Source organism: Pezoporus flaviventris, unplaced genomic scaffold (assembly GCF_033815535.1).
Source record: "Pezoporus flaviventris isolate CSIRO_AGI_PZ_B2104156 unplaced genomic scaffold, CSIRO_AGI_Pfla_v1 ptg000001l, whole genome shotgun sequence".
NCBI lineage: Eukaryota > Metazoa > Chordata > Aves > Psittaciformes > Psittacidae > Pezoporus > Pezoporus flaviventris.
The window spans coordinates 27,886,370-27,913,681 of NW_026892549.1; the positions used below are offsets into that span (position 1 = coordinate 27,886,370).

The 27,312-nt window shown below is 41.4% G+C and overlaps 1 protein-coding gene across 2 annotated transcripts in view; it reads left to right on the top strand.

Annotated features, from left to right (window-relative positions):
* Positions 1-3,043: 3,043 nt before the first annotated feature.
* BMPR1A (bone morphogenetic protein receptor type 1A) overlaps positions 3,044-27,312 on the top strand; it is an 81,364-nt gene continuing 57,095 nt past the window's right edge. For both annotated transcript variants that reach the window (XM_061449332.1, XM_061449339.1), the window contains exon 1: positions 3,044-3,251. The gene's annotated coding sequence lies outside the window, so the exon portion shown is untranslated. The remainder of the gene's footprint in view (positions 3,252-27,312) is intronic.

Here is a 27,312-nt window from a genome sequence, read left to right on the forward strand (position 1 = left end):
GGTTGAACATTTCATGTGTCAGGATTGGCCCAACACTCTCCTTCTCATACACAGACTGCTGTATGATTGTAAATAAGGAATTTTAGCCTACTTGCATTGTTTTCATACTTTAGTTAAAAATCCATGTTTCAAAAATGACAATTTATACCTGTATAAAATTGGAAATCTAATGTAAGTTCTGCACTGTTTTGAAAGACACCAGTACTTTCCATATGATGTTTCATCAGATATCCATCACAATCTAAATACTCTTTAAGGGTGCTATGATTCATCATTTTAGATAAAAGTTCTGTTCCTTCTTCTGCAGCCCTAATATTATTATGATGTAGTTTACTTCTACTGACTTTATTCTGTGATTAAGACAACTATTTACACAGCGCTCATTTATGCAGAGAATAGGCATGGCATGGCAGTGCAAGCTACATACACAGCAACATGATTTCTGACCTGACGGGGACTACCACTTGTGGCATCTTCAGTGCCTTGCAAAGTACTAGCTGGGACAGCAGTTTCTGTGATGTGCAAATTTACTCACCATGAATTGGGTGGAAATAGTTGATCTATTTCACACAAAGGATCAAATAAATTTCAAGGCTAGTGGCTTTTGCTAAATTCATGCCTATTAAACAAGTATCCAGCATCTGAAAAGTACAAGAGTATATAACCACACAGATACTACTTAAAGAGATGCTAGCTCTAACAGCTTTGGTTCTGCTTGGGAGCACACAAACGCATGTCGCATTCTTCTTCCATATTAAGTGTCTATTCTGTTGGTACAGTCTGATAGTAGAGTGGAAGAACAGCAGACTCATATTTTCCTTTGAAATTATAAACATAAGTATTCAAGTTCTGTATTATTTGGCATGAAAGCTGTGATTTTGTCTTTCTTGCAGGCTGTCTTTTATTTTGGACACTCACAGATTTTTCTGGATAATGGTTATCGGAAAAAATTTTCTAAAGTCTAGTGAGATGAGACCTGTATTTTTAAATGCATATCACAGTTGTATCTGGCCACCTACACTTCCTAGGTGTGCTCTTAACTGCCCACATTTTAAAGGAGTCTGTGAAGTTGTTAGGTTTGAACTTACACTTCCTCTTTTGTTTTGCTATATAGGATAGTGTGCCAGCTAAGCACTCACCTAGCAATCCATGGGTATAACACAGGTGACAATACTGCAGAGGCAGTGCTCTCATCTTACATTCAGATGTGCCAGCTCTGGAGTGCAGTACACAGTATTTACAAGACCTATCTAATATTAGCATGCTAAAATGGAGCTAGGCTGCAGAGAGGTCAACTAAATAAGCAAGCCTGTGTTTCCCACAATCTATGCACATGTGGTTCTTTGGCACCGGTAAATGAGATTGCCTCCCAACTGGTTATTCTCTAGAAACAGTTTATCTGGACAGGCATCTTGACACTAGCAATTGCTGGTCTTGAAGACCTGAAGGGTGTTTTCGTCTGGAGCAAAGGGAAACTGAGTAGGTTTGTACGATCCATATGAACTTCATTTCCCCCTATAGTTGGCTTTGTGTACAAAGTCCTTGATGCAGAATAGCCAAGTGACAGGAAATGCGAAAGGCAAGCCCACTTCAACAATACAACTGCTGCCGCTTTGATGAGTGAAGGGTTAAAAGGCGCAGCCCAAACGGGACCAGTGTGGTCTCCTTGTCATATGACATACAGTCATTAAAACTCCTTCTGCACTACTGCTAGGAGACCTCATTTGAAGACAGACAGACAAATTACTACTTTGCTAATTTGTCCTAATGATGAAGAACTTGGAAGCGCAATGCAAATCATGGCCTTCAGCAACCTTATCAGTGAGCAAAGCAGTTCATTGCAGAAGTTATAATGTATTCCAATCTAACTAACTGGGCTTATTCATTTAGAGATACAGGTAATGGAAAAAAGCAAACAGATAATCCTGTCCTTTGCAATGGAACTCTATCTCTCATAGAGCACTGCAGCACCAACCTTTTTTTAACTCTTTTTCCACAAACCTAAAAGGCCCATTTGAGGCTCTTGTTTTTCCCTGTGCTAGTGCCACCACTGCCTGCTTGTTGCCCACCCCAGCTCACACACAGGCTCCCTTTTAATTCACATCAAAGCAGCTACGGTAATCCTCCACCCCACCTACTCTCTCAATCCTGGCAGTTTGTCCATTTTCCACGGCGCCAACTCTGCCAGCATCTAGATGGAACTTCCGGGCCCTGCAGCCATATCCAGCCCCAGCTGCTTCCCATCTCTCAATCCCTCTTCTTCGCCAGCAGTGCCTCCATGACACCTACTTGGCCAGTTTCTGCCCGCACAGCTTCCCGGTCTTCCCTAGAGGAGCTCCCTACGCTCTTCACTGGGAAAGCCCTTCTTTCCTAGGGAAGGGAAAAGGTCCTACCACTTCTTTTTTCCCAGGGAAGTGGTGGAATCGCCACCTTTACAAGCGATCAAAACTTTCAGACGAGGCCTTCAGTGATACCATTTAGTGGTGGACTTGGCAGTCCTGAGGTAAAGGTTGGACTTGATGATCTTACAGGTCTTTTCCAACCTAGTCGATTCTATGGTTCCCGGTGGCGGCGGGTACGAGAACGTCTCGGTCCCCGGGCGGTGGGCGGGTGCCCGAGCGGGGAAAAGAACCTAGCGACAAGCTCACTCAGGCGGCGGCTGGCTGCGGCCTGCGCTCCCGCCCGAGGAGGGACTCCGGGGGAGGAAAAGCAGGCCCGGCTAGTTCCTCCCGGCCAGCTCTTCCCGGGATGCCCCGCCAGCCCTCCCGCCCACGGCACGTGTTGATGGAAAGGCGGTGGAAAGCAGGCGGTCGTCACCCGGCCCCTCTGAGCAGCGCCGACGGCCGCGGGGAGAGGGGAGCGCGCCCGGCACCCCTGGGGAGGGCCGCAGCGAGGCGGAGGGGCCGCGCGAGGACGCCTGACGTCGGCCGTTGCGGCGGCTGCGCGCGTGCGCGCTCTCGCCTACCCTTCCCAGCCCCCGCCGTGCGCGCGCCCGAGGCCGCCGGCTGCAGTGATTGGAATCCGGCCCCTGCCCGCTCCGCCCCGCGCCGCGCTGGGAGCTCTGCCGGGACGGAGCCTGCGCCGAGCCCGGGCCGCGCCGTCCCGCCCTCGCCCCACAGGCACCCGCCTTCGCCCCCGTCTCACCGGAGCCGTCGGGGCCCCGGAAACGGTCTGCGGAGCGCGGCGGGGAGCGGGCCCCCTCCACCTTCGCTTTCCCTCCGGCCTCGGAGGATGAGGAGCACCGACCGCCGGTGAGTGCGAGGCCGGGGCGGGTTGGGCTACCCTTCCGGCGCGGAGGCCGCGGCAGTGTGTGCGTGCGGCTGAGGAGCGTCGGGGCGTCCCGGGCAGCCCGCCGCGCCCCTCCCTCGCCCGGCCGGGGGGCGCGGGGCGCTGTTCCTCTCGCCGTCGGGCGTTCCACCCCCGGCGGTGCTTGGCAGGGTCTGCGCCCCCTCCTGCCCCCGGGGCTCTCTCTCCGCCTCCCGGCCGCGGGCAGCGCCGTCGAACGCGAACACCCACTGCGGCGGGTTCCCTGTCTGGCGGCGGTTCTACCCCACCGGCCTTTCTTCTCAAGGGGGCCGTGAGCTCCCACAGCCCTGCCCCGCGGCGGCGCTGGGGGCGCTGCCTCTCCCCTCCCCAGCTGGGCCCGGGGCCGCTGGCGGGGGTCGGGCGGCGGCCCGCTGGAGGCTTGGCGGCCGCCGCGCCGGCGCAGGGGCTGCTCGGGGCCGGCGGTTTCCTGCGTGGGCACGGGGGCCGCCGGCACGGCGTTGGCGGGGCCGGGCCGCCTGGCAGCCTGCGCTGAGTCCTCTCGCCGTGCGCTCCCTTCCCCCGCGTCTGCTCCCCTGGTGTTGTAATGCCGGGCTCGGTGCCGAGCAGCCCAGCCGGAGCGAGCGGCAGCGGCTGTCGTGGGGAGGGTGCGAGGAATAAGGTGCTTCATCTTCCTTTTATAGGAAGACGGCTTCCTGGGTCTGTTACCGTTTAGCGATGTGAAATGAAAACCTGAAGGAAAAATAAACCCAGATCATCGCGCATACCTTAGTCATAGAGGATTGTGCTGTTGAGCACCGATTAAGTGCGATGTTTTCGTAATTGATTACAAATTCTGTTGAATGGGGTTTAAAAACATAAATGGTTCTTTACCACCCTTCAATCAGTTTTGACGAAGACGAAATGCAGCCGCAGGGAATGATAGTAAATGATGGTATTTTCATTCACCAGTTGCCTGTTACTTTGTGTCGAAAGTTTTGTGATGGTTCTTCCTAGTGTAACTTGATTCGGGTTCTGATTTACATTTTTTGTTTTCTCTGGACAGGTACTTAATTTTTGAGTTCTTTTATCGAGTTAGTGTCGTAGGGATTGTTCAGACCTGTTATGTATAGGAATAGAGAAGCTCCTTTAGTAGACAAGGAAGACTGCTAGATTGCAAAAGTTGCCTGGTTTGTAGTAGAACCTAGTCCTGGAATAAAAAACGTTAACATGAAAGCAGTTTATATTCAGATACTTTATCCAGTCCCTAGCCAGAAATACCCCATGTTGTGGCATTTGTAGCAATCTGGATGAAATTTTTGCTGGCAAAGTATTTGTTCTTTGTTCTTGTGCTTTTGCTTGTTTTGTAGTTTTTTCTTAGGTTATTCACCACATATCGTTTGTTATGTATGTGTTTTGTATATATTTATACAGAGACATACAGCCTGGTAGGCTTTGACTTCTAGTCTGAAATAGCATGTTACTTGGAATTCATTGGTCAAATAAGTATTTACTAAAACAATATGTAGCTGGAGCATAGCGTTTCTTAAAGTCAGTGTATGGATCCTTGCAGTGAGAACTGTGTGCTTCATTATGAGAATTAAAACTGTTGAATATGGTACTGTGTAAACAACATATGTTTTTTTGGGATACCAGCGTTCAGGAATTGAGGATCTAAAGTGTAAGCCATGTAACCAAAGTAATTAACTTTATAGGAGTTGGTGTGTTTATTGAACTATTCCAAGTCAGGGCTAACAAAATAATGATCGTGTTTAGCATTGTGTATGGCTTGTGTTCAGATGTGCAGTAAACAGTGTCTGCTAACTTCTTTCCAAATGGACATGCATTTGTCATAGATGAGCATTACTGATGTATGAAATGTCATGAAGTATTGCATTACAAAGAGAAAAAGATTTTGGAGAAGCAAGCAATAGCTTTATCTACTTCCCAGGGTTCTGAGAGGCAACATATTAGTGGATAAATTGTTTTGCTTTGTTTTTGTTTTCGGTTCGGGTTGTTGGTGGGGTGTTGTGTTGTTTGGTTTTTTGTTGTTTTTTTTTTTATTTGGGCTTTTTTTTTTTTAAATTGATTATCTTATTACTATTATTACTTGGTTTTAAAATCGGCAATAATGATAATATGTTGTTTGTCCTCCAAGAAGTAATATACAGGTTCTGTGGCTATGCAATATTAACAACAACAACAAAAACCCAACAAAAAAAAACACCCCAAAAAAACAAACAGAAAAACCTGGGGAAGGACTTGCTAAATATTAATGGAATTATATTTATGTAATGACAAATCAGTGCAGGCTATATTCTACAGACATTTAACTTGGAAAAGACCTTTAAGACCATCAAATCCAACTGTTAACCTAGCACTGCAGAGTCCACCACTAAACTACGTCCTAAATATTTTAAAAGGAAACAGTGTTTTGAAAATAGTGATATTAAATAACTGAATTAATGGAATATCTCTTGAACTGTTTCTTTCAAAGAAACTCTGTGGCACAAATATATAGATTGGAGGATCCAAGTACATTCTTTTTACAGAAGGGATCGAAGAACTGATATTAGTGCTTGCAGTAATTTTTTGGTATAGCGGGCTTTCCAAAAGAAACAAGCTGATCTTGTCCGAAGCCTGTAGAAGAGAACAAACAAAAGGGAAAAAACACACCTTATTTTGTTTTTTTGGTCGTTGTTGGGGCTGGTAACTTACGATGAGGGGCAGTACCTCTTTCCAAGAGCAGGTAAAGGTCTGACACACGTTGCTGCAGTGACTGTTTTGGTAAATTGTTGAAAAGCATAGATGGATGAATGAGACCAGACAGTACGTGGCAGGGAATGTGTTACAAAAGTGTATGTTTCTCCCTTGCTTATGTTGAAGATGAGTTGCAGATCTGTCCTTTCTAGCTAGATATTTGGGAAGGCGTCTACTATTTCTTGGTTGCATAGTAAGAAGAGGACATTCTTTTTCAGTCTCAAATTTTCTTCACTTGCCTTACTGTCGTCAGTAATTTTAAAGATACAGCATGTCAGAGTTGTACGTGTGTGCAGATGGAGTACTTGCAGCCTTGCTTCACTTGCTGGTATTTCCAAAATGCAGGACTTGGGGGCAGATACAGAGTGCATGTGCTCAGTGGTCTGACAGCAAACTTTCCCTTTTGCTGCTTCTGATTTAGTGGTTCCACTTGTTCCTTTCTTGGACCAGATCTGCAGAACCCTCTGCAGTCACCCCACCACACTCATTCTGATGGTCCCCGGGCATGTCTTTTGTGTCTTCTGCAATGTTTAGTGCTTTAAAAGGAAAGCAAGGAGTTCCTTTGTGCCTGGTTTTCTTGCAGCACCTTAAAAGTTGCTGTGAAATCTGTTGAGGGTTTGATATTTTTTGACTACTTTGATAAGTAGTTTTACTTATTCTGAAAAATGTTTAAAACTGAAAACAAAAGTAAAATGTAACTTGCTATATAGTATCTTTTGAATGTAGTATGGAGACTGAAATAGGTGATCCTTAAAATTGGGCAGAAAGTTCAAAAAGTGACCTTATTTGTCTTCATTGTACAGAAAACATTTTAATGTTCTGAATGCTCTTATTGAGAAGATAAATGAAGGTAGCCATTTTGTGAGGGATTCAGTTCAGAAACATCTCAGTACTTTGTATGCTGCGTATGTAATCCTCAAGAGGTTTACTTTGATACAAATAAGTAACCTGCAGTTGACCAGGCTAATAAACTAGGGCACAAGCTGCTAACTTGCCAGAATGGTCTTCCCAGCACCTCACTGGGTTGTGTTTATGGAACATACTAGGTGCATTTTATGCCTACTATCCCTGAAAAGCAAAATAGAATAATTAGTCTTCTAGTCTTCAATATCTCCTCAATACGTATTTTGAAATTCATTGTGTTGGGATCATGACACAAACATTTCAGGTCACTGTATGTTTGATATATTAAGAAGCCTGTGAATTTTATTGTGGTAATAAGTTGCATGAGCTTCTGGTTATGACTTTGTTCTTTCAGCTGTACACAAATGGTATAAAAAATATGGTCAATCTGTTCTAGGCTTACCATCCAGATAGTTTTATTTCTTGCCAGATTTCTATTCAGTATCTTGTAGTTGCCTTCCCATTTAATTTGAATTTCTCGCTTAGGTTTGCTGCTTTATGATTATAATACACATTTTCATTTTATATATGGTAAATAAAATTGAAAGTATAAAAGTAGGAAAATTAGCCCTTGTTCATGATTGGGATCATATTCGTAGATTGTATATGTATGATGAAAGGAGAAGCAATGGCAAAGCCCTATTTAAGGTCCAGTATGTTACCACCTCAGACTTTTTGCAGGGACATCTGTTGTTACACTGAAGACAGTTGACTTGATGAAGCTCTTCCGTAGTCATCAGCCGAGTCTGCTATCTGTACTGGATTCAGTGGTGGTTGTATTCGGGGTTGGGAGAGGTGTTCTGAGTAGCTGAAGGGTATGGACTTTAAGTGTTTTATAAGGTTCTGATAAGACAAAATATGTGAAGTAGTCGTTCATAGCATGAATACCTGCAGCATGTGGCTGTATGCTCTGATGCTCATTTTTCCTCCAAAATAGAATTTCCCAAAACACAGAGGAAAATATAGTAGGTTTAAGCATGATTTCAGTAGGTGATGAGTTGGCTGTGCATTTAAAGGAGAAAAAAAATCAGTATTACTAACACAGCACCGAAGTACTGTTGTTTAATTTGCATCATATAACAGCAGCAATGCTTTTTACAAAAAAAAATTAAATAAATTTTATGTATCCTCAATTGCTTTACATGATGCTTTCAGTCAACTTTCTTAGCATAAAATGTGGAAGCAACTAGCAATACATTGTGCCTGTATTCTTTCAGTTCACTATCTTAAGGAGAAAACTATCAATCTTGCCATGTTTTGGCTGATAAAAATACAAGCAGATGTAGCAGGGATAAGTCAGAGAAATATCAAAAAAAGTCTTAGAAGGTATGTACCAGGATACAGACCTGGTTCATGGAAGTGATTTCCTTTTCACTGCTGCAGCTGTTGAAATGGTCTAAATTTGATCTTCTCTTGTCTTTTTGCTGTTAAAAGTTTTTCTTTGTTTGGAGAAAACCTAAAAATGTTCATAGACCTTCATACTTCCTCTGTGAGAGCCTGAGCCCAAGCTTTACTGGAAATAATGGGTAGAACCCACATAACTTCTGGAGGACTAAAGTCATTAGAGACTTTGCTTCTGCAGAGAATTAATATTCTGACCATGAAAGATTTGTTGTGGAAATGGGTACATTATGTGCTTAGAGTCAGAATTTCAGGGATATACAAGTGGTGAATAAGCTCAGATACAATTTTCTTAATTTAGAAATGTCTTGGAGAAGGTTTCAGAAACCCTCCTGTACCCTTCTCTGTGCTCTCTGAAGGGCAAGCCTTGCAGTTGTCAGACACTGGTTTGGACAACCGAGTTAATTATACTGTGGGATTGGGACAGGGCACAGGAGGGCATTGCCAGCTTGTGAGGTGCAGCCATTCTTCTTAGGATCAACACCCAAAACATGGACTGTCTTCTGGTCATGTTATTGAAGGGATTTTAGCAATAATAAAAAATTCAGTAGTGGTACTGAGTGCTAAGCAGAAATTTCTCTGTTGGTAGATGATAAGGGAGGTTTTATTAAGACTTTTATTTGCATTGCTTTAAAGTATCTTTTTAGAAACTTGTTTTGAATGTCTCTTCTCTTAAAGACAAAGCAAACAATAAATCCCACAGAACAAAAAAGTATTTTTTTCATTTTATGTACTGATGCATTTTTTTTAATTCTATTTTCTATATTTCCTAGTTCACAACCTTCTTTTTCTTTTTTTCTTTTCTTTTTTTTTTTTCCCTGAAAATATTCTACAGAAAATTTTCTGTAGCAGTGTTCTGGAGTGCATGTTATTCACTGGGATTGAAGACTGTGCCCTTTCTCACCCAGGCAAATTTTTATTGTGAGTATAAAACTACAATAAAAATTCAGTAGGTTTTGCAGCTGATATGTCACACTTGCTGAGCTGAACCAGTGATCCTCCTAGTGATAATTCTTCTTTAAAACTTACAGTGTGGGCCAGAGTTTCAGACAGATAGTGTTGTATGTCCTGTCCTCTACTTTGGTTAGAGGAACAGAAGCTTCTTTTTGAACAATGCTAACTCCATTTGGATTTTTATATATATTTTTTTCCTACTTTTGCCTTAATTGATTCTTTACTAAGTTGATTTAAGTTGACAACCATAGGTACTGGTTAACACTAATCTCTGTATGTTTTGTAAAACTCCTGGTACATGGTGGTTTTTTTTTTTTTTTTTTTTTTTTTGAAGCTTGCAACTTTGTTTAACTTAAAACTCTAAGACAAAGAATCAAAACCTGGATTGTCCTACTCAGAAGTTAGGGCAGAGGGTTCTCGTGAGGTATGGGAACATTCCCATATAACTGATACTCTTCAGATTCCTGCTCTTAAAATTTCTTGGAAGGAATGCAGTTGGAGACTCACCAGCTTGGGTTAAACCAGGAACTGTAAAATAAAACCTGACCCAGACAGGACAGTTTTTATTCAAAACCAAGCCTCTGTTGAGCTGTCTGTTTTTGTTCCACCCCTGGCCCTGCTTCACTCCCCCACCTCTCTTCAAATTCGCAAGTTTTTAAATGCAGAGATGTTTCTAATTTAGAAAATTATTTTGGTATAATTGACTAAAACAGAAAGGAGGGGACTAAACTGAGGGAGGTCAAAAAACAGATGGAAATAGAAAATCTGAAAACATCTAGAAAAAAAAAAGTCACCCTTAAAATAATGGAATCTAAATGCTGAAATTACACATCTGTTCAGCAGCTGTGCATTCCTTAGCCAGAGGTTCTGCTGCAGAAATGGCATTAGTCAACTTCTTCTAAAAGTTTCAAATACTGTTGTATAATATTTACATCTCTCTGTAATGCTTTTGGTAACAGCCTTGGGAAACTATGGTGGTGGGGAGAGCAGAGGTGTATGGAAAAGCTGGTGAGCTCATGTTAGAATTTTCTTTGTCCTTAACCATCTGTGGTACGTACGGTTGTGCACTGCAGTGAGATTCTGTGATTTTCTTTCCTGATGGTTCTTCATGAGAATCTTTTAATTTCTGTTGACTTGATTTTGGAGGTGAGGTTGATTACAGGAAAAGTAACCAAATAGAAACATATGAGGGTGCACTGCTGTGAAAAGAATGTTATGAATGAGGAAACATCCCTTAAGTGTTTTGCTTCCAACAATGGCCAGTGATATTGCTCCAGAAGAAAGTGCATGACAGTCTGCAACAGATGACTGGCATTGTACCACTATGTGGAAGCTTCTTCCTAATAACCGGGGGCTGGTTGAGACTGTAATGCACATTAAATACTTTTATGTCCACAGCATGTTTTTATACAGTATCTTAAAATGTTAAACTCTTTTAGTTAGAGAAATTCTCTTAAGTAAGTTATAAAAGGTATAATTTTACATTTTCCTTTGTGTTCTTCTTTTCTTCGTACTGTTTTGATGATGGTGGCATGCATCAGAGTTACCTGTTGGTACCGAGATGTACATATGTTACAGCGGGTCTTTGAGCAGGGATTGGTTTGAGTGCTGATGTAAAGGGTGATTTAGTGTAAGAGCCCAGGATGTTTTTGGTCTGTAAAAAGATAACCATGGTGACTCTTGCTTCGAAGAATTTAAGTCAAATTTTAAAGCTTGAGGTTATGTAAGATAAATGTCCTGTGTTTTCAGAAATGTTGAATACTGTTTATGAAGTGTATCTGGTTTTGAAAGAAGTAGTTATTTACGGGAAGATATTTTTACTGTGTGTACTTGGAGCAACTGCAGTAAGGACAGGCTGGGATGGCAAAGGGTGCAGGGTGTTGTTTTTTTTCTTTTCAAGAGCACCATGGGAATTTATGGAGCTCTGTCTTTTGAGTGGGTGAGGAGTCAGTTGAGAGCTTACGGGTCAGGATGAGCAGCACGGGTGATGTTGGTAGGTGTCTGACAGCCTTCTGTGATGAAATGACCAATTCAGGGAATGAGTGGAGAACAGTGGATATTGTTTATCTTGACTTCAGTAAGGCTTTGGCAGTGTCTCTTGTAACATCCTCATCAACAAACTGATGGAAGTACAAACTAGACAAATGAACATTGAGATAGCCTGAAAACTGGATGTGCTACAAGGTTCATAGAGTTGCGATCAGCGGTGTGAAGACCAGCTGGAGACCATTCATTAGCAGTGTGCTCCAGGGGTCAATGCTGAGTACCACTAGCGTGTGACATCTTCATGAATGAGTTGGATGATGGGACAGTGTGCACCCTCAGAAATTTGTAGGCAATACAGAACTGTGAAGAGTGTTTGATAGGTCAGGTGGCTGTGTGGCCATGCAGAGGGACCTGGATGTACTGGAGAGGGGAGCAGAGAGGAACCTCATAAAGTTCAACAAAGGGAAATGCAAAACCCTGCACTTGGGGATGAATAACCACATGTGTTGGGACTGACTGCCTAGAAGGCGGCTTTGCAGAAAAGGACCCGGGGGTCATACTGGGCAACAAGTTGAACATGAGCTAGCAAACGCCTTTGTGGTAAGAGGGCCAGCAGCCTCATGGGCTCTGTTAGTGTGTTGTGTGGGCAGGTTAAAGAGAAGGGATGATGCCCTTCAGCTTGGCACTGGTGAGACATATCTGGGAGACACTGGCCAGTTCTGGGCTCCCAGGAAGAAATCAGCAGGTACCCCTGTGGCAGAGAGGTGCTAACAGCCTCTCTGGAAGCAAGTGACAGGGCCTGTTCTGTTCCTTGTGTTTGGAACTAGTGTGGAAAGGGGAGTGGATGGTGAGGTGGTGAAACTTGTAGCTAATACGGATGTTGTGAACTGGTTGTAGCAGTACTGAATGCCCAGATGATAAAATATCAGATGAGGTTCTGTAAGTGCAATGTAATTTAATTAAGACAGAGGAAAACCAGCAGTAGGCTCTAAATTAGGTATTAACACGTGGGGAGGCCTCGGATAATTTTCCAAGCAGCTCTTTGCTATGGATCTCTAACTTCAGATTGCACCTATCTGCTTACGGCATTTAAAACTCTCCCTTCTTTCTTCCCTTTGGCTGTGTTTCTGCTGACACTTTTGTATTTGTGTATTTGTGGCCAGGTGGAAGGTTGGATTTGTTTGCTAACCTGGCTGAAAACTAACCCTGTAAATAACTCCAGGATTTTCAGAAGTTCCAGCTCACTGTGATACCATATGAGGAGTAAGGAAAGAGGAGGAGGAGTACTTCTCTTCTAGAAGTAGCACAGTGTTAAATAAATTTAAGCCAATTTTGAAGCAGCAATCTATAGAGTAATTGTAAGGTTTTTAGAAAATGTGATTATGCAGCTGTACACATTCATTATATATGGACAAGCACGTTACATAGTTTTAGTAACACAATTTCAACAATCCCATTAAAACCAGAAGGTTTTTTTTGTTGTTGTTGTTGTACTTGTTTTGGTTTGGTTTATTTCTTCCCCCAGCAGTACAAATGGGATGCAGTACTGAATAGACTCTGGCATCTTGAGTCAGGGCAAGAGAAACAGCAGAGAAGGAAATGGTGGTGGTAATTTACCAAGCCTTCAATGAAAATAAGAAACTGGTAAAGAATAATTTTTCACTACTTTTTTCTTTTTTCCCCCTCCATGTGTAAGGGTATGGCAAGTTACAAGCACAGTAAAATACGTAATTTGTTTCCTTTTTCACTGAGAATACTTTAGTTGAAGAGATGCTGCCAGAGTATGTGGCTGGGGATGAAGGTGCTGTTCAGGTTGGTGACCACACAGATCTGTTGAAGGATGTGTCTGCTCATGGAAATAGCATAGTTATCGTGTGCAGTTGTAGGTCAGGAACTACAGAGGCTTCTGGATGGAGCAAGGGAGGACTCTATTCTTCCTTCTTTCACAACTGGTCTGATAGCAGGCGGTGTTGCAAACAGTGCTTGGCTAGACATCTGCTCCAGTGCAGTAGGCTAATTCGTATGCCTTTTATCACACCTACACACACCCAGGCATGTCAGCTCCTCTGCTGTTACATTCAGTAATGTCTGTAACGCCTACAGCTTTTTTTTTTATATTGCATTGGCATCCAGCTGCCTTCATTGACACATTTGTTGCATTTGGTTTAATGATACTGCCATCAAACATGAAGTAACATGTTTTTACTGTCTGCTTTATCTGGAACATTTTCTGTTCGGGTACTTTATTTTGCTTAGTGTGGAAAGACTGATAATACAGTTTCCTAAGGACTAGGAGCAGTGTAGCCAGGTAGACATCCATTGATGTCTGCAATGAAAATTTGCTAGATGAGTAACTTAACTAGCAAGAAGATGAAGAGGGCCGTTCTGTGCTACAGATAAGCAAGCCTAGCAGCTGGGTACACTCGAAGGGCCAGTTCTACTCCCTGTTAATGTCACCCTTGTGGGTCCTTGCCTTTTCCTTTACAACAGCACTGGCTGTCAGTCCTCTGATGCTGTAGGAATTTAAACAGGCTGACAGCCAACATTTTTTTTTTGGTAATAGGCTTCACTTCTTGCCATTGTAGCTGCAACTGTGGGGGCAGACCAAGTGCCAGTGTTGGCACGCAGAACAAGAGTGCCCGTTCCAAATACAGATTAGTTCGAGTGTAGTGTGCTTGTGGGCAAGGCTGCTGTTTGGGAGTGTTACACATTTTGGAACACTTCTTTCTATTAGCTTGAATAATAGTGATCCTTTCTAACTTCTTAGAGTATATTAGGGACTGTAGTGACAGGACAAGGGGTAACGGGTTAAAACTTAAACAGGGGAAGTTTAGGTTGGATATAAGAAGGAAATTCTTTCCTGTTAGGGTGGTGAGGCACTGGAATAGGTTGCCCAGGGAGGTTGTGAATGCTCCATCCCTGGCAGTGTTCAAGGCCAGATTGGACGAGGCCTTGGGTGATATGATTTAGCATTAGGTGTCCCTGCCCACGGCAGGGGGGTTGGAACTAGATGATCTTAAGGTCATTTCCAACCCTAACGATTCTATGATTCTATATTGAGTATATCCTCCCTCCCCGAAGCAAAAATGGGTTGAGCAGTGTCATGGTTTAAACCCAGTCAGGCAACTCGTTCACTCACTTCTCCCCCTTTCTTGCCCTCCCCCTGCTCTCGGAGGGACGGAGAGGAGAATCGAAAAGAATGCAACTCCCACGGGTTGAGATAAGAACAGTTTAGTAACTAAGGTATAACACAAATCACTACTGCTACCACCAATGATAATAATGATAAAGGAAATAACAAGGGAACAGAATACAACACCTCACCACCCGCTGACCGATAACTCGCCCCCCAAGCCCGACCAAGCTCCGACCGATACCTCCTCCAACCCTGCAGTCTCCCAGCCCTTCCGGCTAACTCCCAGTTACATCCTGGGCATGACGTGCTGTGGTATGGAATAGCTCTTTGGTCAGTTTGGGTCAGGTGTCCTGTCTCTGCTTCCTCCCGGCTTCCCCTCCTCCCTGGCAGAGCATGAGGCTCACAAAGTCCTTGGCCAAACCAAAACATCTCTATCAGCTCTGTTCCCGAGCCGAAAGTCAAAACACTGCACTGCACCAGCTACCAAGGAGGAGAAACATGACTGCTACTGCTGAACCCAGGACAAGCAGAATCTTTACTTTGCCATCTGCACATTCCTCTTTGCCCTTCTCCCTTTGCAGTTGTGTCCTTCATTTTGTAGTTTTAAGTTTTTGTGTTCCTGATGTAGTATGTGAAGTTTTGGATTTTGGCAAATTCCTAGTACCTAAAACTTCAAAGACAAGCTGCATGTATCAGCAGGCTTGAAGATTAGGTGTCTGGTAAGATAATGGAGTAGATGTCACACTGTTTCGGTTTCAAAGGTCTTGAGCTGTGTTAATGTCCCTGGAGGTGAATGATGTTGTGATCAGAAGTGTTCAGTAAGCTTGTTATGCCTGATAAAAGGGGAAGTCAGTATGCACATCCTGTCCAGCCACTGGGTTGAGTTGTTTGGCACCAGAGGACATGGGAGGGAAAGGGAGAGAGAACTGTGGTTAGACAAGTATGTGTGTTGAGTAGGGAAATGGATATATTGCAAAGGACAGGGAAAGTGAAATCATACTGGATCTAGTTGAGAAAAGATATAGACCAAAATAGAAAACAAATCTGTAGTAAACCAGGCCTTCCTAGGTCTGTTGCTCATGGTGCAGGTTGTTTGATATGTGATGACTTCCCCCACCCCACAATGAAGGGGAAAATTTGAGATTAAAGAATCACTTGAGGTATAAGAACCAGAAATACCATAGGTGTGTGTTTGGCATCACTGCCATAACAGAAGGGATCAATTCAGCTGAGTTTTTTTTCTTCTGTTTTCCTTATGTTACCTAGGCTTTATTAGAAGGCACAATAAAAATCTTTATATAGCAGGGACAGATATAACAACATGTGTGCTATTTCCATATCCAAGGAGTTTTACAGAGTTGGTCAAAAGGAGCTTAAAGTGACACAGCATCTAGCAAGTGAAATACGGATACTCCTTTCTATGTATCACACAAAGCTGGCTCATGGCTGTGAACGGGGAAATATATTTGAGAATTAAATACACCCTTTTAAAATGTATTTTTGAGAGGACTGCTGCAGTTGAAGCAGAAGACCAGCTTTCTGACAATGGACATAATGGAATTAAATGCCATCTTAACACTGCAGTTGGTATGAGAGAGTAATCTAAAAATACAGTGTTAAAATGTCTGGCAAGGTCATAGGAGTACTGATGCAGCCACATGTTTATATATTAGTATGTCTGCAGTCCACACTCCTCCACCTACTGAACTCATTATACTGGAACAGAAAACAGATTCTCTATAAACCGCTTGTTGCAGATTCAGTTGGTTTTAAAAATGCTGGATTTGCCAAATGCTGCTCTTTTGCACTGAATTCCTTTTTTTCAGGAAGCATTATAATCCAGGACTTGTGCTTTTGGAAGGTATTAGGAAATATTTTTAATGCAGACAAACTTGACAGTACTGTTGAGTTTTTAATTTTATTTTAGAATGCAAGTTTCTAAAAATATACTGTAAAAATAACTTTATTTAAAACAGAAATGTTGACGCATCTTTCAGAAGAGTTTCTCTGCTCTTGAAAGCATACTGCATAGGCATAGCTTCATTTGTCTAGATGCACAGAGTGACTGTTCACAGGTACGTTAGGGATTGGTGTCTATAAAGTGGCACTTGCTAAAACAGTTGATGTTAACTGTCACATTTCTCACATGAAATGAGGTGTGCTCACAAGGATGCTTCTTTTAGAATGATACCCACCAAGCCCTATATTGCTCGTGCACCTAAGAGTAGTACAATTAAGAGAAGTTAGAGGACATTTTCCATTTCAGTATTCCTTTTTAACGGTACTTTGTGTAATCTGTTTTGTGTCTCTAGCATAATTGTTTTTTCACCATGCACATATTTTTTCTGTGATACGTGGTCTGTAGCTTTCAAAGAAGGTTATAATTGTGAAAACCATTAAAATTATTATAAGCAGGTATATTTCCTGGCACTGCTGTTCATTTGTTACAGTTCATTTCCATCGGCAACATGAGTTAGGATTTTGTTTGGTTCAGTTTGGTCTTTGTTTTTTCATGTGGGAGCTGCCCCCTTCCTCCAGTGACTGGTTGTAATCTCTGCTGTCATGAAACTTGTGCTGAACTGAAGTACTAAAGGCACTTGTGAATGTCCTCGTAGAACATCACAGTTGTGTTTTGTGTCTGCTTTGTTTGAATACAGTGCATCCTCGAAGCAAGGAATTGTGTATATTATTTTGTTTTCAGCACAGTTGACCTCCGTTGAAGCCTTCAGGATTACTTTGTATTTTTAAGGCTGTCTTAATTTTCCATATATATAGTGCCTGTGTGAAATATCCCAATAATAGGTCTTAAGACCAAAACATGACCCGTGGGAGTGAGGGGGAAGTTTATGTTAAAAAAGGACACAACAAAGTACAACTATAGGGAGGATGCTAAGGGTGGAACTGTTATGCAGACCTTCTGAAAGAGAATCATCACTAATAACTTCTTGCAAGCCATTTAATAGCTGTTAGGTAATCACATTATGGTGTTTTGAACTTCAGTTTTAATGCGTAAACATACTTGCTCTTCCACTTCTAACCAACAATTTGAATAAATTTTATTCCAACTGAGTAAGTGTTATTAAATATATTTTAAAAGAAAAATAACTGATGATTTGTAAGACTGTTCAGGTCATTTTCTGTTACCTTGAGGTTAATAGAGAAATGCTGAGTTAACAAAAATACTGTCAGAGGTTGCGATTCTCATTTGAATTTTTATCAGATGCAGATTTTAAATTTGAAATAAATGATGCATAAAGAAATTCTGTAGATGAGAGATTCCTTCAGGAAAAGGTTTAGAAGATACAGTTTTGCATAATCTGAAAGACAAAATGTATCGTATATGATGCATACAAGCCAAATGACTGTATTTTGCCTTGTGTAAAATAACATGAGGTCTTGCAAATATAGGTCAGCAGTTGCAGTAAACAAAAATATTTGTGTTCAAAGTGCTCATATTCTGTAAGTAAGAAAAGTATCTGAGTAGGATTTTTGTTCTGATACGTAAGAAAAAAAAAAAAGAAACAACCCTTCATTTACTTTGGCTAGAGTGTAAGGGTAAAGTAGCCAGCTTCTAGTGCTTCTGATGCTTGACCTGCAATAACCAGGGTTAAGAAATGTTCATAGTAGTTTTTTTAATAAGGGTGATTTTTTTAAACTCATCCTGCGTGCTCCAGGGTTTTGGGGTTGGTTAGTTTTGGTGGGGTTTTTTGTTTATTTGTTTGGTTTGGGATGTTTTGGGGGGGTGTGGTGTGTGTGTGTGTGTGTTCAGATTTAAAATCTTTTGGAAGACCCCATTGTAGTGGTATTTGACGTTCTTTACTAGATTCTGAGTTTTTAGCCTGAAAACAGTGCTTCAGTTCTACATCTCAACATCCAGAATTTGTTCCTGTTTTTATAGTTGGGGACCAGTACAGGAGAGACTATATGAGTGAAGAATCCTATATCTAAAGATACCTCAGCTCTGATTTTCTGTTTTCAAGTCCTTAAAAACCTAGGCCCAGACCTTGATGATAGTTAAGAGTTTCTGGAAGCCTTTGTTGGTAGGATGTTTTTTACACCAAAGTGGTGCCACAGATACGGTGTACACTGACCAAGGGTCTCTCCCCATGGGAGAGTTCAGAAGATTTGCCACCCTTATGAGTCTTTTGCCAGGTCATATTTAGTTAGCCCAACAACAGTAGAAAACACCTCCTATGGAAATCATACAGGAGAAAGTCAGTGTGAACTCCTTATTGCCACATTGATGGACTAAAGACTTGCACCCTCCCAAGATACCCTGAGGACTGTTTTTTTTTCCTGTTCCTCATCGAATAATAGCATTTGGTAGTATGTTTAATGGTTAAAATTAGTGCTGTTGGAAAAATGTTTTTTTTCAAGTTACTCTTTTCTTACACTGTGCTATCACTAGAATGATTGATAAGTTATTTTTTCCCAAATCTGTCTTTTATCTAGTAGAATAATGGTATTTTAGTCTTTTCAGTAATTTCAGAATGCCAAAAATTGTGGCTATTTTGTTCAGAGCAAAACACTTATTCCAAGTTGCAACAACCTTTTCATGTTACAGGAGTCTTATTTTTTAAAGAAAATAGATCTGTATCTGTAAAATCAGATCGTGTGTTCCCTTGAGGGTTAACTTTGCTGTTTGTTATTTCTGTGCGTGCGTGTAATTGACCTGAAACTTAGGACATTGCACCCTAAATAAGCTATATGCATATAGTATGAAAAAATTAAGTGAATTTGTAACAAAGTTGTCTGTTTCACTTTGGTTTGTGAAGTGGTCTCTTGAATGAAATTCCATCTGTCTTGGTATGCATGAATGTTCTGGTTCTGAGATGCAAGGCTTTTTAGATGAAAGAACTATTCTTACACATTCCTTGCTTCTGAGTAAGGCCTGGTCGTTTCTAAGGTTAGTGGAAGTCAGGTGAATTTTGAGTCGGGGTGGAGATGAACTGAACAAATGAGACCTTCATGGTTTAACACAGAAGTGATTGTTTCTGGAGCCGTGCTGCTGTTGGCTGGCAGCATGCCGGTGTGACGAGGAGCCACCGGTACCTCGGCTGCAGCGGGCCGCTCCGAGCGTGCGGTGGCGCAGCCCCGCCGCCTCGCCTCGCACCGCCTCGCCTCGGGGAAGAAATACTGAACAAATCCCGGACAGTTTTCCTTCCTATTTCAGGCGAGGACCGGAGCAGCTCCGTTCCCAGCCAGGCAGCGGCGGGATGCCATTTTAAGAGGTTAAATGACTTTCTAAATGCTGCGGTGCGGGAGGAGGGGCGGAGGGGATCGGGTTACCGGCTCCGCATTCCAGCGCCGCTGCTGCGCGCCGGGGCCGGGCCTGGCCCAGTCTCCGCTGGCCCGGGCGCTGGCCCTGCCCCTCTCGGCGGGGCGAGCCCCGGGGAGGTGCCCTCCGCAGGGGCCGGGGAAGGGGCGCGCAGCTCACCTCCTGAGGCTCTTTTCTCGGCCGGGGCGTTTTGGGGCCGTTTTCACCGTTGAAGGCAGTCGAGATGCGAGAAAGACACTGCCTCGGCTAGCGTCTTCCATTTTCGCGGATTTCGGGGGTTTGGGTTGGCTCCGAGTAAGCAGAAGAACTTCTTGGGGAAGAACTTTTAAGTATTTTTAGGTATCAGGAATCCTTGTGGCTCTGTTTAATTTTGCTTATCTGTAACAGTGTTTATAAGGACTTTCTGGAAACGTGCATAAAATGTTTCTTTGAGAGCTAGAAAGGTAATTATCTGATGCATTTATTGTCTACTCATTTTTCAAGTTGCTACCTATATTTACAGTATTATGTAAATTCTATGGAAATATTTACTTTTTCATGGAGATGTGGGTTTGTGTGTTGTGCTCGTTTTCCCATCTCTTCCCATGGATACAAAATAGCAATTTGAAGCAATATGTTTTCAAGATTGTATAATTTCCATTTAATGTTTGCACTGCAGCAGTACTCGGTTGTTCTTCGGCAGAACAATGCTATGTACTTAGTTCACGCTTTTTAAAGCTTTCACCATTTAAAGAAAAAGAACCCGAAAAAAAAATATAGCAACAACCTCAACCAAACTGCGGGAGAATATCATTAAAGTTTTTCATGATAGAACTGTGTTTGTATTTGAAGTTCCAAGCTGACTTTGGAATAGAATGCTCTGTGGAATATTTATTGACGGTAGTTGTTACAGTGCAAAGATATAGCAACGTCAGCTTATATCTGTTGTTCCTGTAGGGTCATTAAGTTGTCTTGTGTACTCCTCTGGGGCTGCATAAATAATTTCAGGTAAAAAAAAAAATCTTTATTGTGGTTTTTGGTGATTTGTCCCGTCCTGTCCCCCCTGCCCCCCCCAGTTCAGTTTGTAAATCATTCTGCCAATCCAGTGTCCAGAACCGTTGACCGACACCCCCACCCCCGTATGCTATTACAGATACGAGACAAATAATGACTGGATTTCCTTCAAAAGCTAAGCACAGCTTTGTTCATGGAAGGCTCAGCAGGGGCATGAGGTGCCACATTTATGGGAGCCTAAATGATGAATGCTGCATATTGAGTGCTGTGAAATGTACAAAGCAAATCCACTGCAAAAATATCTTCTCTAGAAACTGGTTGGAGTTGTATTATTTGTTTAAAGAAAAAATAAAGCTGTTAGATCATGGGATTTTTCTTCATGGCATGTAACCTCTTTGTAGCAAAAGAGGTAAAATGATCCTGGTTGTGGTTAGCAGTGCAGCTCTCATCAAAGGAATTCCTTTATTCCCCTCCCTCCTCCCACAAATAAAAGCAATCACTCGCTGAAGTGAGGAGTCCTGCGTCAAAATTCTGCAGCTGTTTTAGTTAGAATGAAGCACTTGCAGAGAGGATCTTCTGATGAAAATTCTTTCTGAGTGTTGCTGCTGCTTCATGAGCTCCTGCAAAACCAAAGGGACCAAACTGATTCTTTCTGTTTTGCTACAGGGAGCCTTTTGTCTCTTTTATCTTTCTCAGCTGAGGTGTCATGTACAGGTTGGAGAATTTTTCTTCTCCTCAGCCTGAACATGAGAAATCTAGTTTCAGCTGGTTATTGTCTGCTCCACAAGTTTATAATCCAAACATAAACTTTTTGGGAAGATTGAGTTTACCTCAAAGTCAATAAAATTTGACCTTAAGAGCAAAAAATTAAAATGAATGCTGTATCCCGTTTTCTTAGTAAGACTATATATAGTAAAAATAAATTACTTCATCATCTCATGCATTCTGTAGCCAAATTCTTCTTAGCGTTTTCTCAACTTAGTATGTCCCATGCTATATGTGAAAATGTGTGTAGCGTTGAATAAAAAAATATACTCATTCCCAGAAAAACGGTATGCAGCTGCTGTTGTTGAGAATATATAAAGGTAATTGATTAAAAAAAAACTTCAACCAACCAAAAATCCCAACCCACCTTTTTGTTTCTGTTCCAGTGTGTACCTCTGTAATGGGTTTCAGTGCAATTCAGATAGTTTCAGAATTTTCAACCTGAGATCTCTGCGTCTATAATGCCTAGAAGTGAGAAAAGGACTATAAATGCACATATATAATTTATTTTACTTAGATACTTGTTACAGTTTAGAAACTTCAAGCAGCCTTAACCAATGGTGAACCTCTTGTGCTGAGATCCGGGGTAAATTAATAGGTGGCAGAGCTGTGGGTAATTTTGTATCACCAACACACAACTCCTGCTGCAGTCAGGCTGTAAGTTAGCAGTGAACATATCTGAATTATGTTGCTTCTGCCCATGCATTGCTTACGTTGCAGAATGTTTGCATAGTTCTTCATCAAAACACTTCTCTTAATCTGCCATGGCAAGCAACAAAATTATTTTAGCATTAAAATAACACGGTAGTTGAGCTAACAGCCTTGCAAATTGAGGATATGCTGTAGGTTTTTAGCATTGCTTTTGCTATAAAACTATGTTATTTGTTCACCTGTCTGAAGGGCAGTGAGATATTGGGTGTTTCTGCACCTTTCGCTTCTTTTGTTATATTCCATGTAGTAATTGTGACCAGGTTAAGTCACTTCATTGTCCTGATCTGTCAGAAATCCAGCTTATCAAGAAACAAAACCAAACCAAAACAAATGAAAAAACCCACCCAACACCAAAACCATCACATGAGTTGTTTGAGGAACCTCATCCTTTGGTTACACGGGGTACTAGCTCTGGCCTGCAGCTGGCAGAATAGTGGGTTTGAGACTAAACCTTTTGGGTTTGGCTCACTTTTCTGCTGAATTAGAGCAGAAATCACAGCTAGCAGGCTAGATGCTTGGTCTTCTAGGTCTGGGTCCCCCAGTACAAGAGAGAGACAAATGCAGTCTGCTGCAGAGGGTCTGCCAAGCATCAGGTGTGTTTGTTCAGCCTGCAGAAGCTTGAGGATTGATCTCTTTGTTGTCTTCAGCTACCTGATGGATGTTTTAGGGAAGATGGAGCTATGGTCTTCCTAGGAATGTGTGTTGAAAGGATGAGAAATTAGTGGTTACAAGTTACAGCAAGGTAATTTCTTATTGTATTAAAAAAGATAAAATAATTAGAATGGTGAGTTACTTGGGTATGTTGCTGAGAAAAGCTGCAGGCCTGCCATTCTTGGACATGTTGAAGATACTAGTGGGCAAAGTCCTGAGCAGCTTAACCTAACTTTGAATTTGGCTCTGTGGTGGGCAGGAGGTTGGACCAAACAACTTCTGGAGACCTCTACAAGTTGATGGTTCTGCCTGATAGAAGCCTGGATGTGTGGGGTTGCATATTCATGTGAAGTGGATACCTTGTCTTCCTCACGAGCTCTGAGAATTTAGGTCTCATCCGATTTCTAACCCAGTCTAATAGATTGCTTGGTTGGTCTTTTTTAATTGGCAAGATTTTTTTTTCAGCTGAGTTAGTGAATGGAGAACAGAAGCAAAAATTGCTTCACCTTGTTCAACACCAGCCATGTTAGTTTGTCTGGCTGCAGTGGTGAAATTTGATTTGTATTGTGTATCAGGGGTTTAAAATGGAAATTGGAACTTGAGTGTACAGTTTGCAAGTGTGCTACCATCTTCCTTTCTCTTCACAGTTGAGGGAAGACCTATGCTAACAAATGGGGCACTGAGCACTGGCCCCTTTTTAGGGTCAGATTGGTGGGCTTTAAGATTAAATCCTTCTTTAGAAGAAGACTTAACGTATTTTACTTATTTATTTTTTCTCCAGTACACTTCTAAAATTAGTTACTTGTAACTGAGGTTTGTGTCAAATGGCCTGAGTTCTACCGTTCTAAAGGTCTAGCTTGGGGCATGAAGAACTAGGTAGGTTATTTTTTCTGTTTGTGGTAGCCTTCTCTTCCCTGATTTAAATTGGTCTTTATACAGAGAACTGAGGCAGGAGAGCTGCCAAATGGTTTAGTGCTACAAGCTATCTGAAGATCTCAATCTGAATATTTTGTCAGTGGGAGCTGTTGGGTGGATGCCTAGCATTTTCTTTTCCTTTTGTGTTTTTTTCAGTCTGACCGCTTTGACTAGATTTGGGCTCTTATTTTATTTTAAATCTTTGCTACAGCACTTAATACTTCTGTTTTTTAAAATTAGGAGTGTTTGTGACTTGGGAAAGACAGTGTAATACGGTGGATGTTAAATGTTTGTTTCTAAGAGCGTATTTGAAACAATGGAAAGACTTTAAAAAATGTTGAAGTTCTGAAGTGTTTCTTCTGTCAGTGTTAGATTTGGCAGTGTTTCACGAAATGAGAAGCAATTTGCCAGGAAAGGAGTAACTCTTAATGTGCTTCTTGTGAATCCCATGATTTTTCTGGAAACGTTAGGATCCTATTGTAGGACTTAGAAGGGGGGAGTTTACTTTGAAGTGAACTAAAAGTAGTTTTCTTCCTTCCTTTTGAGAGGTAGGATACGAAATGGCTGTAGATTAAGCTGTTGGCCTGTAAGCAATCATTTTTATATAGATATAATTGAAAACTGACAGCAAAATTTTTTCACCAGAAATGTATGCACGTCAGGCTTTCAAACTCAAGAAAGGACAATGTTATCATTTTGTAATAACAGGTAATAAATTCTGACAGGTTTTGAATTGGTTTTCTGGCTGTCTGCAACTCTCGCATGAGTAGATTGTTGCATTCTTTTTCCAGTTGAATTTTCTATTATCAGACTGTTGCTATGTTATCAAGCGTGAATGTTATCACGCAACTCCACAGAATCCCTTTTATTTTAAATTTTTAAAACAAAATGTTAAACCATGTTGGAAGCTGGTGGAGGACCAGAAACCTCAAGGCAGGTAATGAAACTAGAGAAAATCCCCCAAATACTAGAGGCAGGAATCTTTTTCATGTCTTTTTTTAATATTTGTCCGAATGTCAACCATGTAGTGTTATTAAGTAAGATCTCTTGTTACTAGTTCTTTCAGTTTTGACTCTTTAAAAATGACATGTTCTAGACTGCACATAGAAATGTATGAAAATAACTTCAAAGGACTACTTTTAGCTTGCAAGTCATGTTTACTTGTGAGATGGTGTGTACAATTTAAGCCAGAAAACAGAATATCCATAGAGTAGTTTGCATTGGAAGGGACCTCCAAAGCTGATCTAGTTCCAGCCCCTTTGCAATGAGCAGGGACATCGTCCACTAGATCAGGTTGCCCAGAACCACATCCACCCTGGCCTTGAGTGTTTCCAGGGATGGTTCGTCCACCACTTCTCTGGGCGACCTGTGCCAGTGCACCACCCTCACTGTAAAAAATTTCATTCTTATATCTAGACTGAATCTCCCCTCTTTCAATTTAAAACCATTAGTCTGTTGCAACAAGCCCTACTAGAAAGTTTGTCCCTATGTTCCTTTATTTGTTTACGTTGTACGGTGATCGCAGTTGTGTGGCTATTACTCATTTTCCATAGCCTGTTTTGTTCCCTCCACCAATATCATTGTAGAAGGTGGTAATATAAGCATTTATTTTCTTTACTGGCTTTTATTTAAAACTGCATTTGATGTTTTCCTTTTTGTTACTGTTTTTAATTAAAATTTATTGCAACATCAACAAAAAATGGAATTGATCTGTGAACTGGAAAGCTTTCTCAAATATAGCTGTAGTTTTGTCAAAGAAAACTCAAATGTCAGGCAAATACATAAGGTTTTTTTGTTCTGTGCTTTTCTCTTGCATTCAGGCTTTAAAAAAAGGCTGTTTTCTTGGAATTCATTGGAATTTTGGGCTTTCTTCCTTTTGTTTTTTCTTTTTGCATGTATTATTTCAATTTGAATGATCAACTTAAATATCACTACTCTTAGAAAATAGAGGTTCTCTTGCAGAGGATTAGCTAATGAAATAAGTGAAAATTGTTCCTCCCTGATATATTCTTTGTAACAGTAGTATTTGAAAATTTTTCTCACAGAATAGGTGGCTTTTTTGATTATTTTTTTAGTAGCACATAAACCGAATAGCATCTGAGGGAGCCTTTTTAAGGAGGATAAAATAAAGATAGTAAGGTAAATGTAATAAAGATAAGACCCAATTATAGGCAACTTCCCATTATACTTATTGTGCAGTGTTTCACAGTATTGCAGTAGCTTCTAGATTCTCCATAAACTATTTTAGTTTCACTGTTGCTGACAAAGGCTTGGAAAGCTCTTTATCTGCTTTTCATTAGTAGCTGTGTGCCCTGGTGGTGCTGTGTATTTACCATTTCATACAATTATTTGTCCTAAAACATATCAGAACAGTCTAAAGTACTAAGTGGGCTTTTCAGTTTGTTGAATGTCATATTCTGTCATGCTTTTAAACAAAAAGAAGCCCTCAATGCTCATCAAAATACTTCCAACTTTGTACCTAAAGTTAGAGCTTAAGCTGCGAAAACTTCTAACATTTATGACATGAAAGAAAGAGCAAGTGACTGAAGAGTGTAAGAATTGTAAAGGCCTAAAGTAATTATTTTAAATGCATAAAATATTTTTTTTAATAATCCAGGTACCAAAAGACCCATAGAAAAATAATGTGCTGTTACTCTGCAGTAATGGAAAAGTTGTTTGTTATTACTTATGTGCAGTAGGCAGTTTGCTTTTTCTGATTATGCTCTACAGTCAGTGCACCGGAAGCAGCATGGCAAGGCTGAGGAGCTTTGGGGTGAGTACTTTGCTCCTGGAACAGCTAGGCTGAATTCTGGAGTATTTTAAGTTCTGTCTGGTGAGGAGCAGTAGCTAAACCAAAGCTGTCTCTCTCCACAGCTTTTCCTTACCTCTTCCATAATCCTAAACAGTCTTCCTCCTTCACCCCATTCAAAGTATAAATATATTCAGTTATTCAAGACGCCTTCCTGTGTTACATTGCTGATAAACTTTTCTTCGTTATGACCTCTGAAGCTGATAGAGGGTGAACTCTTGTTCTTCCTCCTCTTTATAACTCTTACCAAGTGTCATCTGTGAGCTCAAACAGAAGAGTATCACTTCATCCTGCCTAGTGTTTTTCCTTTATTTGGAGTAACATATTCTGTATCTTTAAGAGCATCTCGATCATCCAGGTTTCAAATGATGGGATGTCTTCCCCCACTCCCACCAAAGGCAGGTAATAGGGTTCTGAAGCTCCTTTTCAGTTTGTCAATTCTAAGGTCAAGTTACAAGTAGTGTGATAATAGTTATGTATCTAGACTGCTGCTATTTTTCAGTATCTAAGAATGTTCCTCTTGAGATAACTTATAAATATTTTGTTACTTTTAACAAAGAGGAGCTACGAGCAGGTCTCAGCTTATTTAATGAAAGAAAACACTGCACACAACCAGCCAAGAAGATCCCACCTCCCCCAAGGCGATTTGCTGGACTAGGCAAAGAAGAATTGATATTGTCATTATTCAAATGGCAAAGCATTAGGTTGTGATGACAAAGAGATAAACCTTACCCCTGAGTGAGCATGTAGACAAGGAAAGCCCACAAGCTCTTCCTTAATCAGAAGAGTTCTTGAATGCTTGAATCT